This window comes from Octopus bimaculoides, chromosome 18, assembly GCF_001194135.2.
Source record: "Octopus bimaculoides isolate UCB-OBI-ISO-001 chromosome 18, ASM119413v2, whole genome shotgun sequence".
Classification (NCBI taxonomy): domain Eukaryota; kingdom Metazoa; phylum Mollusca; class Cephalopoda; order Octopoda; family Octopodidae; genus Octopus; species Octopus bimaculoides.
This window is the reverse complement of record NC_068998.1, coordinates 13,811,975-13,822,290: the sequence shown is the minus strand read 5'-3', so window position 1 is coordinate 13,822,290 and position 10,316 is coordinate 13,811,975. Positions and strand designations below refer to the sequence as shown.

Below are 10,316 nucleotides of genomic sequence, written 5' to 3'. Positions count from 1 at the left end.
ATACTGGTAAGTCGTTCAGTTATTTCCCTTGAATATTTTTATTTATTTTTTTTATCCCCCTAAACTTGAAGATTACCTTACATTTCTATACATAAATACAATTTGATAATATCAAATTGAGTTGTATATTGAAAAATATACAACCTTACCTTATCATCATTTCTTAGTTTTTCTTCCCTCTTCTCCTTCCACGCCATGAAGTCTCGTATCTCACGTGTTTTAGTTCTAAACGTTGGTTGGGCAGTTGTGATCACTTTGCCTTTGGATAGTACCTCAGTCAACCAAGTTTCTCTATCAAGGTAAATGATGTTGCTTTTTTTCATTATATTCTTGCACGTTCCCACCCCCTTTACTAGCTAATCACACTTTCGTTATATATGTTTCCTTTTCCTTATCTACAGATATTATCTCCCCAATTGACGTTTTATGCCTTAAATTTGACAGATATTTATTGCTATTTGATGTGTTTTATTATAAAACCTTGACAATTTCCTTTGTACTAAATGTTGCTTAAACGGACAGATTTTTATACTTTTCTTATTCATTTAAAAATTTTAAGATACGTTTTTTGAAGTTACCTGACCTGAAGAGTGTCCTCATATTGGGTGGTATCTATCTTGTTTGATTCATTGTAGATTGACCAGATATTTCCCACTGTTATGTGGCCATGAAATGCGCATAGTCCTTCTTCCACTTTGTATCTTAAACGTAACCAATTTTAATTCTTAGTCCAATACTTCATAGAATTTTATGTATTATAAATTCTCCCTTGGATTTTTTAGATTTTTAAACTAGTTTTGTATAGTACACTTTTCTTGATGGTGTCTGACCTCCTTCTTCGTGTAAGTTGTACCATGGTGGTTCTTCTCTAAATTATTAGAAATATCTCAATAAGAGATGAAAGTAGTAACCATACTAAGAAGTAATATTTATCGCCACATCAATATGGCCGTTCGACGTTACTGCCGTTTTAACCTCAGGCAGATCCTCGTTGCACCGGTAACCAACTGGCGGAGGATTAGCCTGGAGTTAAAACCGTCGTAACATCGAAGAGCTATATTAATGTAGCGATAATTTTTTTTTTATCTCAGAAAGATAAAAGGTAGTCAACTAAAGAGAGATTTGAACTCAGAACATAACTAAATGTTGTAAGGTATTTTGTCCTGGACGCCAGCTGTTCTGCCAGTGCACTAAAATAATCCCTCCCTCCGCTCTCCTACTCTTTTATTGTTAGCTTTCTTCGCTGCCAGTTTCTGTTTTCGAACAAACAAATCTAACAGTCCATATAACAGAACTGATAGTTATTTCTCTTCTACTTTATTACATCGCAACAAACATAAATATATTTTAAAATCTGAATTCGTTAAGAAAATATCAGACAGTATTACCGTTTCTCCTCCACAATGAGAAAACCCTAGGATATCCATAACAACTTATTGTATTGTGAAAACAAAGTAAGTCGAAGTTTGATACGTTTATTTTCCGCAATGGTGATTCATCTCCATTTAGCTTTTCTTTAAAACTGACTAACAAATTACGAAGACATACAAGGCATGACGATTTTGAAAAATTACCTTTCGTTACTATGTTAAAACTTACACCAACTTACACCGTACCGGTATTTCGTTTTCAGAAAACGTGCATCGATTTTCGAAAATAAAATAAAATAAACCTTAAAAATAGATGGGAGCTATTTGTCCAATTTGACAGCACAATGTTTTTGTTAAGTAATCTGAACTGTGGAAACAAAATAGCGGTAAACAGATAAATTATGAGTTTGAGGTAAGAGCATTCTACAGAACTTTTGTTAATTTAATTGTCAGATATACAACGAATTGTTTGAAGATGTTACTCGTTGGAGACATGTCGACTATCCAGGGAGCTATATACCCCTCTTCCATTTAGCGTTTCTGAATTTAGAGCAAAACATCAGCTTTTGTATGTTCGTAAACTATGGAGACATTGACCCTTATCGATTTATTTTGTCTTTTACTTGTTTCTATCATCTGACTGCGGCCATGCTGAGGCACCGCTTGAAGGGTTTAGCCGAACAAATCAACCCCAGTATTGATTATCAAGTCTGGTACATGTTCTATCGTTTCCTTTTGCCGAACATAGCCAACAAGTTGTCGAGCGCTGGACACATACACACGCATGCACGACAGTCTTCCACACAGTTTCCCGCCTACTAAATTCACTCACAAAGTATTAGTCAGCTTGGGGGTATAGCAGAAGACACTTGCCCAAGGTGCCGCGCACTGGGACCGAATCTGAAACCACATGGGTAGTCAACCGAATGACTAAGTAACTTTACTTTAACAATATCTAAGTGAACACTCGACCAGCAACAAAAACTACTACAAGTGAGAAAATTCAAACCTGCGGACCATCCTAGCAGAGGAACCTACGTTATGGAAGCTGACATTCATATTTATTCACTCTCTCTATCTCACCCTTACGTACTCAGAACTACAGAAATTGTCCAACCACTACTTACTCGTTCAACTAACTTCCCAGTTTCCTATTTCTTATTGTTAAAGTATATAGCTTTGACAATCGTTTCGTTAGCTTAGAAGGCTAAGTTCGTGTCCTGTAATGTCTGGCTTCGTTAGAAGTACTAACAATGCATAAAATTCTTTCAATTCTGTCATCGACTACTTTACCTGCATGGGCTCCAATATAAACAAAACACCGACGTTGGTTCTCTGACATTTAAGACTAGGTTAATGCCGGATTAAGTCTTTCCTCACCGCAATTATCTCGTTTGAATATTTTCTTCTAGCCTTTGTCTGTATATCACACTCTAGTATTAAGCTTCAACGATATATTTTCATGTTACAAACAATTGACAGAATTAGCCAAATTACGCCTATTTATAACTTCTATTCAGACCTCGTCGGTAACAACCGTCAACTATTCCTCCTTCTGGAATCAATAAAATTAGAACCATTCAAGAGCGGAACCTGTTTAAATATTCTGTTCCCTATCCCTCTACCAAAGTTGTTTACAGACAACAATAATAGTAACCTAGGGTCACTGCTGGAATAGACTTTTAGGGGCCCCCATAACTATTGCTTTAGAAATTACCAAATAAAAGTAGACAAAACAAAGGTAGTGATAGAATCATTTTCAATTGAGAAAGGTTGGAGCTGTCTTTGTTATTATCTCCAAGCTCATCCTGATCGAGAAGTTTTCTTTGATCAAAGACATTTCAGCCTTAACTCTACCATCTTTTTAAGGGTATATTGGACTGTATTATTTAATACAATGATGGTAAGGTTTTGGTACGCATCAACAGTGACATATCACATGGTTTTAGCTAACACGAGACACACTTTGAAAACAATATCCCAGTGGTATCCTGTTATACACTTATTAAAAATCTTACAATAAAGAAAGACAAAAAATTAAGCCATTTACTTTAGATGAAATGCTCTTGGAAGTCATACTAACTAGTCAAAAACACAAAGACTTTTAACGTCACGTGCAGTTGGTGCGACGAAAATTTCGACACCGAATAAATATTTAAATAAAATTTACAGTTACTGCGTTTATGAGTGGTTAATATATTATGTCTTCCACGCTGTCATTGTTTTAACTTCAACACGAATGAAATCACTTGTCAGGTAAGAACATCTCTGAGATTCGTGTGACACTCCAATAATCGGATTATTACAGAAATTAAAATTTCGACTCCCGGGTAAAAAAAATCGTTTCATTTGTTTATAAAATAAATATTATAAAATATTTTTCAGCTTCTCAGCCCTAAATACAACAGTAGAGATAAATTACTTAAGGGTTACCAACGTTTATTGATTTAGTTTTAACAATGTTGGTGGTTACTGGTTGAGTGCTTTTCATTTGTAATTTTTTAAGGTCGGTCATAAAAAAATGTTAAGACAAAAATAAACGGAAGTTTAAGTTTTTATTTATATACGTCTGTTTACATTTAGGGTACTTCATAGGAATATTTAAGAATGGAAGAGAATTACCGATTACATCATCTCAGTGCTGGTAGTTAGTTTATCGACTTTAGTTAAGTCAAACCTCGTTTTCAACTTTGAACGTAAAAAGTTGTAGCCACCATATTTGATGGCATATAAGACGCACTTTTTCCTCTACAAAATGTCTCGAAACATCACCTCCGGGTCTTTTATGTGAAATTGGGATTTCCCTAAGCGTTAAAGCACAGAACTTTTTCTCCTAAATATGCGCTGCTAAAATTGGGGTGCATTTAATATACTCGTACGTTTTTTATGTTATCAAATAAGGCAATTACTATAGGAAATGTGTTAGATATTAAAAGCAGTATCCATTAGAGGTGTCCCAAGGATTTCCAGCACCCTGAGGCAGAGATTCCTCTGACGCACCTCCACTCACCATAACAGCCATGACGGGCCAGAAGAAATTTTGAGCACTTTCACAACTGGGCTTGGAGCAACATCTCACCACCGTCACCGCCTCATGCTACGCCTACGATCGGGTGCTTTTTGTATGAGAGTTGACTGTTATGTCTTCGCAAATCGAGCGGGCAAGAAGAAACCTCTTTATTGACTGGTGTTAACAGATACTGGTAGTCTAACTGGTAACGGCGTTAAGGTGCATGTTATGTGTATTCTAGCCCCGACTAACTATTTTGATCATTATCTAATTCTGTTTAGGTCACATTTTAATCTATACAACCAACATTCCATTTATACACATGTGCACTCGGTAATCGAATTCGTAAATTACACAGCATCACAAACTGGAATTTATTAGTGCAACAGTCATTAAGAATTGAATGGAGAGTGGGCTAAAACTCTTCCTTGGAAAACGATGTCTACCAGATAACTTTTCTACAATACTTTTGTTGAATGAAATAAAGGGATGAAACGAAGACTTAATAGCTATTGACAGGAAGTTAGAACGTGACCGGAAATCAACCAATGAATTAAGCACAAATGAGGAAATAAAACTTTATTAGCTTTCGGTATAGAATACTTTGCTTCTATGAATTAGACCTTTATAATTTATTAACATGTCGCTCTCCCGTTGACAGAGGAAAAGATGGCGGAGGGGTTAGTTTTCGGGCAAAAGTCAAATATTGAATGTCGTTTTCAGAACGAATATTAATTAATTAATACTAATACATATAAATAAATAAAATGACTCAAGAGATATCATAATTGATTATTTAATACTTATTATCTCTAGGCGTTTGAATAGATCTCATGATATCTTTCTCTCGGTAATCTTCAAGTTTAGTGGGATAAAATAAATAAATAAAAATATTCAAGGGAAGTAACTGAACGTCTTACCAGTATTCTCCGTACATCTCTGTTTATAAATAAATCACACACGTGATTTGATTGACGTTAGGGTTAGGGTGTGATTTATTTATAAACAGCTAGAAGAAAACGGATAATACTGGTAAGTCGTTCAGTTATTTCCCTTGAATATTTTTATTTACTTTTTTTTACCCCCCTAAACTTGAAGATTACCCTTTCTCTCTTTTATTCTTGTTTCACATACTGGAGCACTGCTTTGAAGGATCTAGTCAATACAAATCGGCCTCAGAACTTGTTTTTTTTTCAAGTTAGGTACTTATTCTATCGGCTCACTCTTGACGAACGGCTAAGTTTCGGGGACGTAAACAAACCGGCACCAGTTCTCAAACGGTGATGGGAATAAATGCAACCCCCCCCCCCCACGCACGCACACAAACACACACACACGTAGTGTGAGTGTATGTGTGTGTGTCTATGTTCCCTCCCCACCGCTTTGCGACTGATGTCTGGAGAATAAGGTGGACAATATGGTTTACTGAAGGAAGAGAGAGGGGGGGAGTCAATCGGACTAAAGTGCTTAAGCGGAGGTAACAAGAAATAAACCAACGCAAAAAAAAGACTAAAGAACACTGTAGCAACGGTAGAAAAAAGTAGAAAGAGATACACAGAAAGAGAGAGAGGTAGGCTGGGAGAGATAGAGAGAACGTCTGTGAGCAAGAGCTGTGATGTTTTGGTGAGTGTATTCATGTTACTCGTTCAAGTGACTTTTGGATGCGATCTAGAATGTCTGTATCTGTCGCCATTCGGCTAATACTGTCTGTTTTTTTTCTTCTTCTCCTTCATCTCATCGGATCTTCTCTGCTTGGCTTTTACTCTTTGAAATTTTAAAATTAAGTGAAAATCTTCAAAGTTGCTATATTGATGTAATTCTTCACATTGAATCTGATGTTGTTATTCACTTGTTCCAGAAAAAATGTTAGAAAAGTGTTACAGAGGTTTAAAGTTTGATTGTTTTTACTCAGTCAGAAAACAGGATTTGGAAGCTGGCATTTTTCTGCGTGGTAACTTCCATTAAACAAAATGAAAGCAATATATTACGACGACGAAAGTGATAAGAAGTTTTGAAGTTTCAATAAATTTAAATGAATAACGTCACGCGAAACGCTGGAACAGGCAATATAATAAGGAAAAATCCCCAAAGAAAAATTAATGCCAAATAGAAAAAATCCATGCCTGATACCTCTTATGTTTTATTTCTGATCGACTGCGTATACTTTACTGGGTGTGCAAACAGTAGCTCACTAGCTTAACTATTGATTTTTATGCGGATCATGTCCCTGGGCACAGCGATTTTATTTTAGTTCCTTAGTTCAAGTTTATTGTTTATATATGTACGTACTTACGTACATACAAACGTACGTACGTACGTACGTACGTACGTACGTACGTACGTACGTACGTATGTATGTATGTATGTATGTATGTATGTATGTATATTATACATGTATTATACATGCACACACACACACACACACACACACGCACATATATTATTTATGTACAAACACATACATACACATATATGTATGTGTGTTTGTGTATGAAAATGAGATTCACGACACACATATGCATGGGTGTGTAGAATGTGTATATAAACACACACCACACACACACACACACACACACACACGATCATCACAACACAGCATCATAATTTCTAAACGGCACCGAAGGCGATAGCGTAATATATATGCATTAGAAAATCTCTGTTTATAAACTGCATTGGGTACTTAAAGCTCTTGTTGAAAGGAGAGCAACACGGTGAATACTTTTGTTTATTATTCATTGTTTATCAACACTTTGTACTAGATGAGTAGGTAAAACGTAACGATTTTTATAACAAGCTAGTTGATCAATAAATTATATCCAACGAATTGTCTTGTCTCTGCGAGGATTTGTGTGTGTATAACATACTTTCATCGAATCGTCTATAAAATGTTTTTTTTTTTTTTTTTTTTTTTTTTTTTTGGTCAGATTTATCTTTTCAAATCAAGAGTCAGTTATTATTTCACTCTGCTTTATTCTAATCGCTGATAACCACCAATGTTGACGAGACAACAAAGACCAGACAGTGTTGTTTAGCTCGAGGGTAACAGCGCTGATCAAGCAGACGGATCTATGTTGAAATGCTTTCTACCTGTGGCTATCCCGTCTTTATAAGAGTATGTCAGGTAGATTATATGAAGTCATGGCTGTTTGTTTAAGAAGTTCGTTTGGCGGCTATATGGTTCTGGCTTCGTTCCCACTGAGCGGCACTTAGAGCAAGTGTCTTTTATTATAGCCTCTCGCGGAATTTGCTAGACGGATCTTTTCGGGCGTTGCAACAGATTTCGTATTTTTCAAATTTTCTTCCAATTGTTTCCCAATTTGGTACACCAATCATGCAATTCGCTAAATGAGTGCATTGGACGACATTACCCCTCACTATTCAATAGGGAACCCTCAAGTTTAGAAAATTCAGTTTACAAAATCTTCTCACGGTACAAATTGGTGTCCACCTACAATATTCTGAAGTAATCCCAGGCACCAAAATCTGGTGACAGACCTGATACCGATTTAGCTTTGTATGCTAATAGGAAAAATGAAAATAATTTTTGTCATAAATTAATAAACAAGAATTGCATTTAAAGTTTGTAATTTTAGCCAATCGAAAGCCATCATTATACACATGAGTGTAAATCTCTCATTCGTGTCTGTTTCCATAGTAACAAGTAAAGATGTAGTCTGCTTTGCTTTCTATGTTATAGGGACGCTGTACTTGTCCGACTGTGATACTTTCACCACCGCAACCATCACCTCAAGTTTTGACGAGAATCACATTGTGACAAACAGTTAACACGCAAACAATGTCGGTTTCCGATTCCCGTTATCGGATTGGACTAAAAATTACTATGTTTCTAAATTTTTTTCTGGGAATAAATGAATGCTCCTATTCGGATTCAGCATGAAAAATTACATCAATATCCCAAATATGAAAATGTTCACTTAATTTTAAAATCTGAGACGGCAACCGAGTGCTTCACAGTTCCATGCTTAAAACTCATTTTGATTCTCCTACAGTTCAGCCTTTCCACATACTGTCACGCTGATTCTACCCAAGATTTACGTGAATTATATACGTTTCAGTGGAAAGTTGAGTCACACTTTAATTCAAAAGCAGGTAATTCATTTGACCGAACGACCGAATCCTCGTCGTTGATCGATGAAGATCCGCCATCACCGCCATCGTCATTAATCTAAATATAAAATTGTAGAGAAGTAATGTTTTTTTTTTAATCTTTTACTTGTTTCAGCCATTAGACTGCAGCCATACTGGGGCAACGCTAGGAAGGGTTTAGTGGGACTGAACCTGAAATCACTTGGTTGCAAAGCAACGCGGTCATGCTTGCGCCCGTAAAGAAGGAACTTCGAAAATGGTTATATGACTTTCTAAGTAAATGGAGGCAACCAATTTTCAACTCGTTGCAGTATTACATATGTAAGAACCAACCGAACACACACATACACACACACACACGACGTGCTTCCACACAGTTTCCGCTTACCAAATTCACTCGAAATGCATTTATCAGCCCGGGACTTAAGTAGAAGACACCTGTCCAAGGTGCCGCATTCTTTAAGGTTTCAGAAACAACTTTACACTCAACTTCTACTTAGAGGCGAACATTTTTGGTGGAAAACATCTTCAACACAACAATTTGACGTGACTTTATTATTTCTCTCAAATAATGAAACTATTTTAGCCAACGAATACCATCACTAAATATTATATTTCACTTTGGAGTTTTCAAAATTTGATTTAACTTATCTGCTGTTCGATCCCTCAATGTTTACTAAGAAAATAATTTTAAAACTAATTTCTTTACATCGTTGAATTAGAAATATTTACAGTATTTGCAACAACAACCGAAACCGCTTCGCTATGGCTCATGATTCAAATCGAACCAACTACTGGTGATTTGACTTAAAAAATAAATCTTCGCGTGTGGTAGTCCAACGAATCGATTTTAAAGCTAGAAGATCTTGTATCGTAAAATTTGCTATTTATTCCACATGCAACTGTAGCCAATTGCGCTGTGTTTAGTAAATCTGTTTTCTCATCTATAGCTATCAAATAAATCAGACATTTTTTTACTGCTTGTTTGAAGGATACTTGAATATCGTTAATCATGTCTTTTATACGATCAGAAACCATGATAAACTAATATTCTCAAGAAATCTGACATTTTATGGTGTTAAAAATCGTCCAGCAGTAACAATGCGTTCTTAATAAACTCTCCTTCAATAGATAGCTTCACTATATTTTGCAATTAGCTCATACACTTCATAACCAGTTTGTGTTACAGAAATATTATATTTAATAATTAATCTGAAAATATGCTGCTATTTCCATAAAGATTCTTTAGAAAATACTAGTTTGTCTGAACATTGAGTTCCTTTTTGGTATTTCGTATTCCTTATGCTTATTCAAGATAATACAAAATGTAACTGGATCCCTACAAATAAGACTAACATGGTATCCATTACGTGGGAAATTTGACTGGGGAATGCAAGAGTAAGAGAGGGAAAGACAGAGTTTACTCAGAAGAGAGGGTGAAGATTCCCTTTAAGGAGAGAAAAACACTTCAGAGTTTATAATTTTATTATTATTATCGACTCCAGTATTCAACTGGTACCTGATTTATCGACCCCGAAAGGATGACAGGCAAAGTCGATCTCGGCGGAATTTGAACTCTATACGTTCTGAGTTTAAATTCCGCCGAAGTCGACTTTGCATTTCTTCCTCTCGTGGTCGATAAATTAAGCACCAGTTGAGTACTGGGGACTATGTAATCGACTATCTCTCTCCCCCAAGTTTCAGGCCTTGTGTCTATACTAGAAAGGATTATTATTATTATTATTATTATGGACGGTGAGCGTGAGTGGGCTCCGTTTGTGAGGCTCGTCTTTCCGCAGCTCGTCTCCTTGGGTGAAAAAAACAGATCG

General features: G+C 36.0%; 1 protein-coding gene across 1 annotated transcript in view; it reads left to right on the top strand.

The window, feature by feature from the left end:
* The first annotated feature begins 231 nt into the window (after nt 1–231).
* LOC106874937 (NAD(P)H-hydrate epimerase) overlaps nt 232–10,316 on the top strand; it is an 871,776-nt gene continuing 861,691 nt past the window's right edge. Inside the window, exon 1 of the mRNA XM_052974456.1 lies at nt 232–299. The gene's annotated coding sequence lies outside the window, so the exon portion shown is untranslated. The remainder of the gene's footprint in view (nt 300–10,316) is intronic.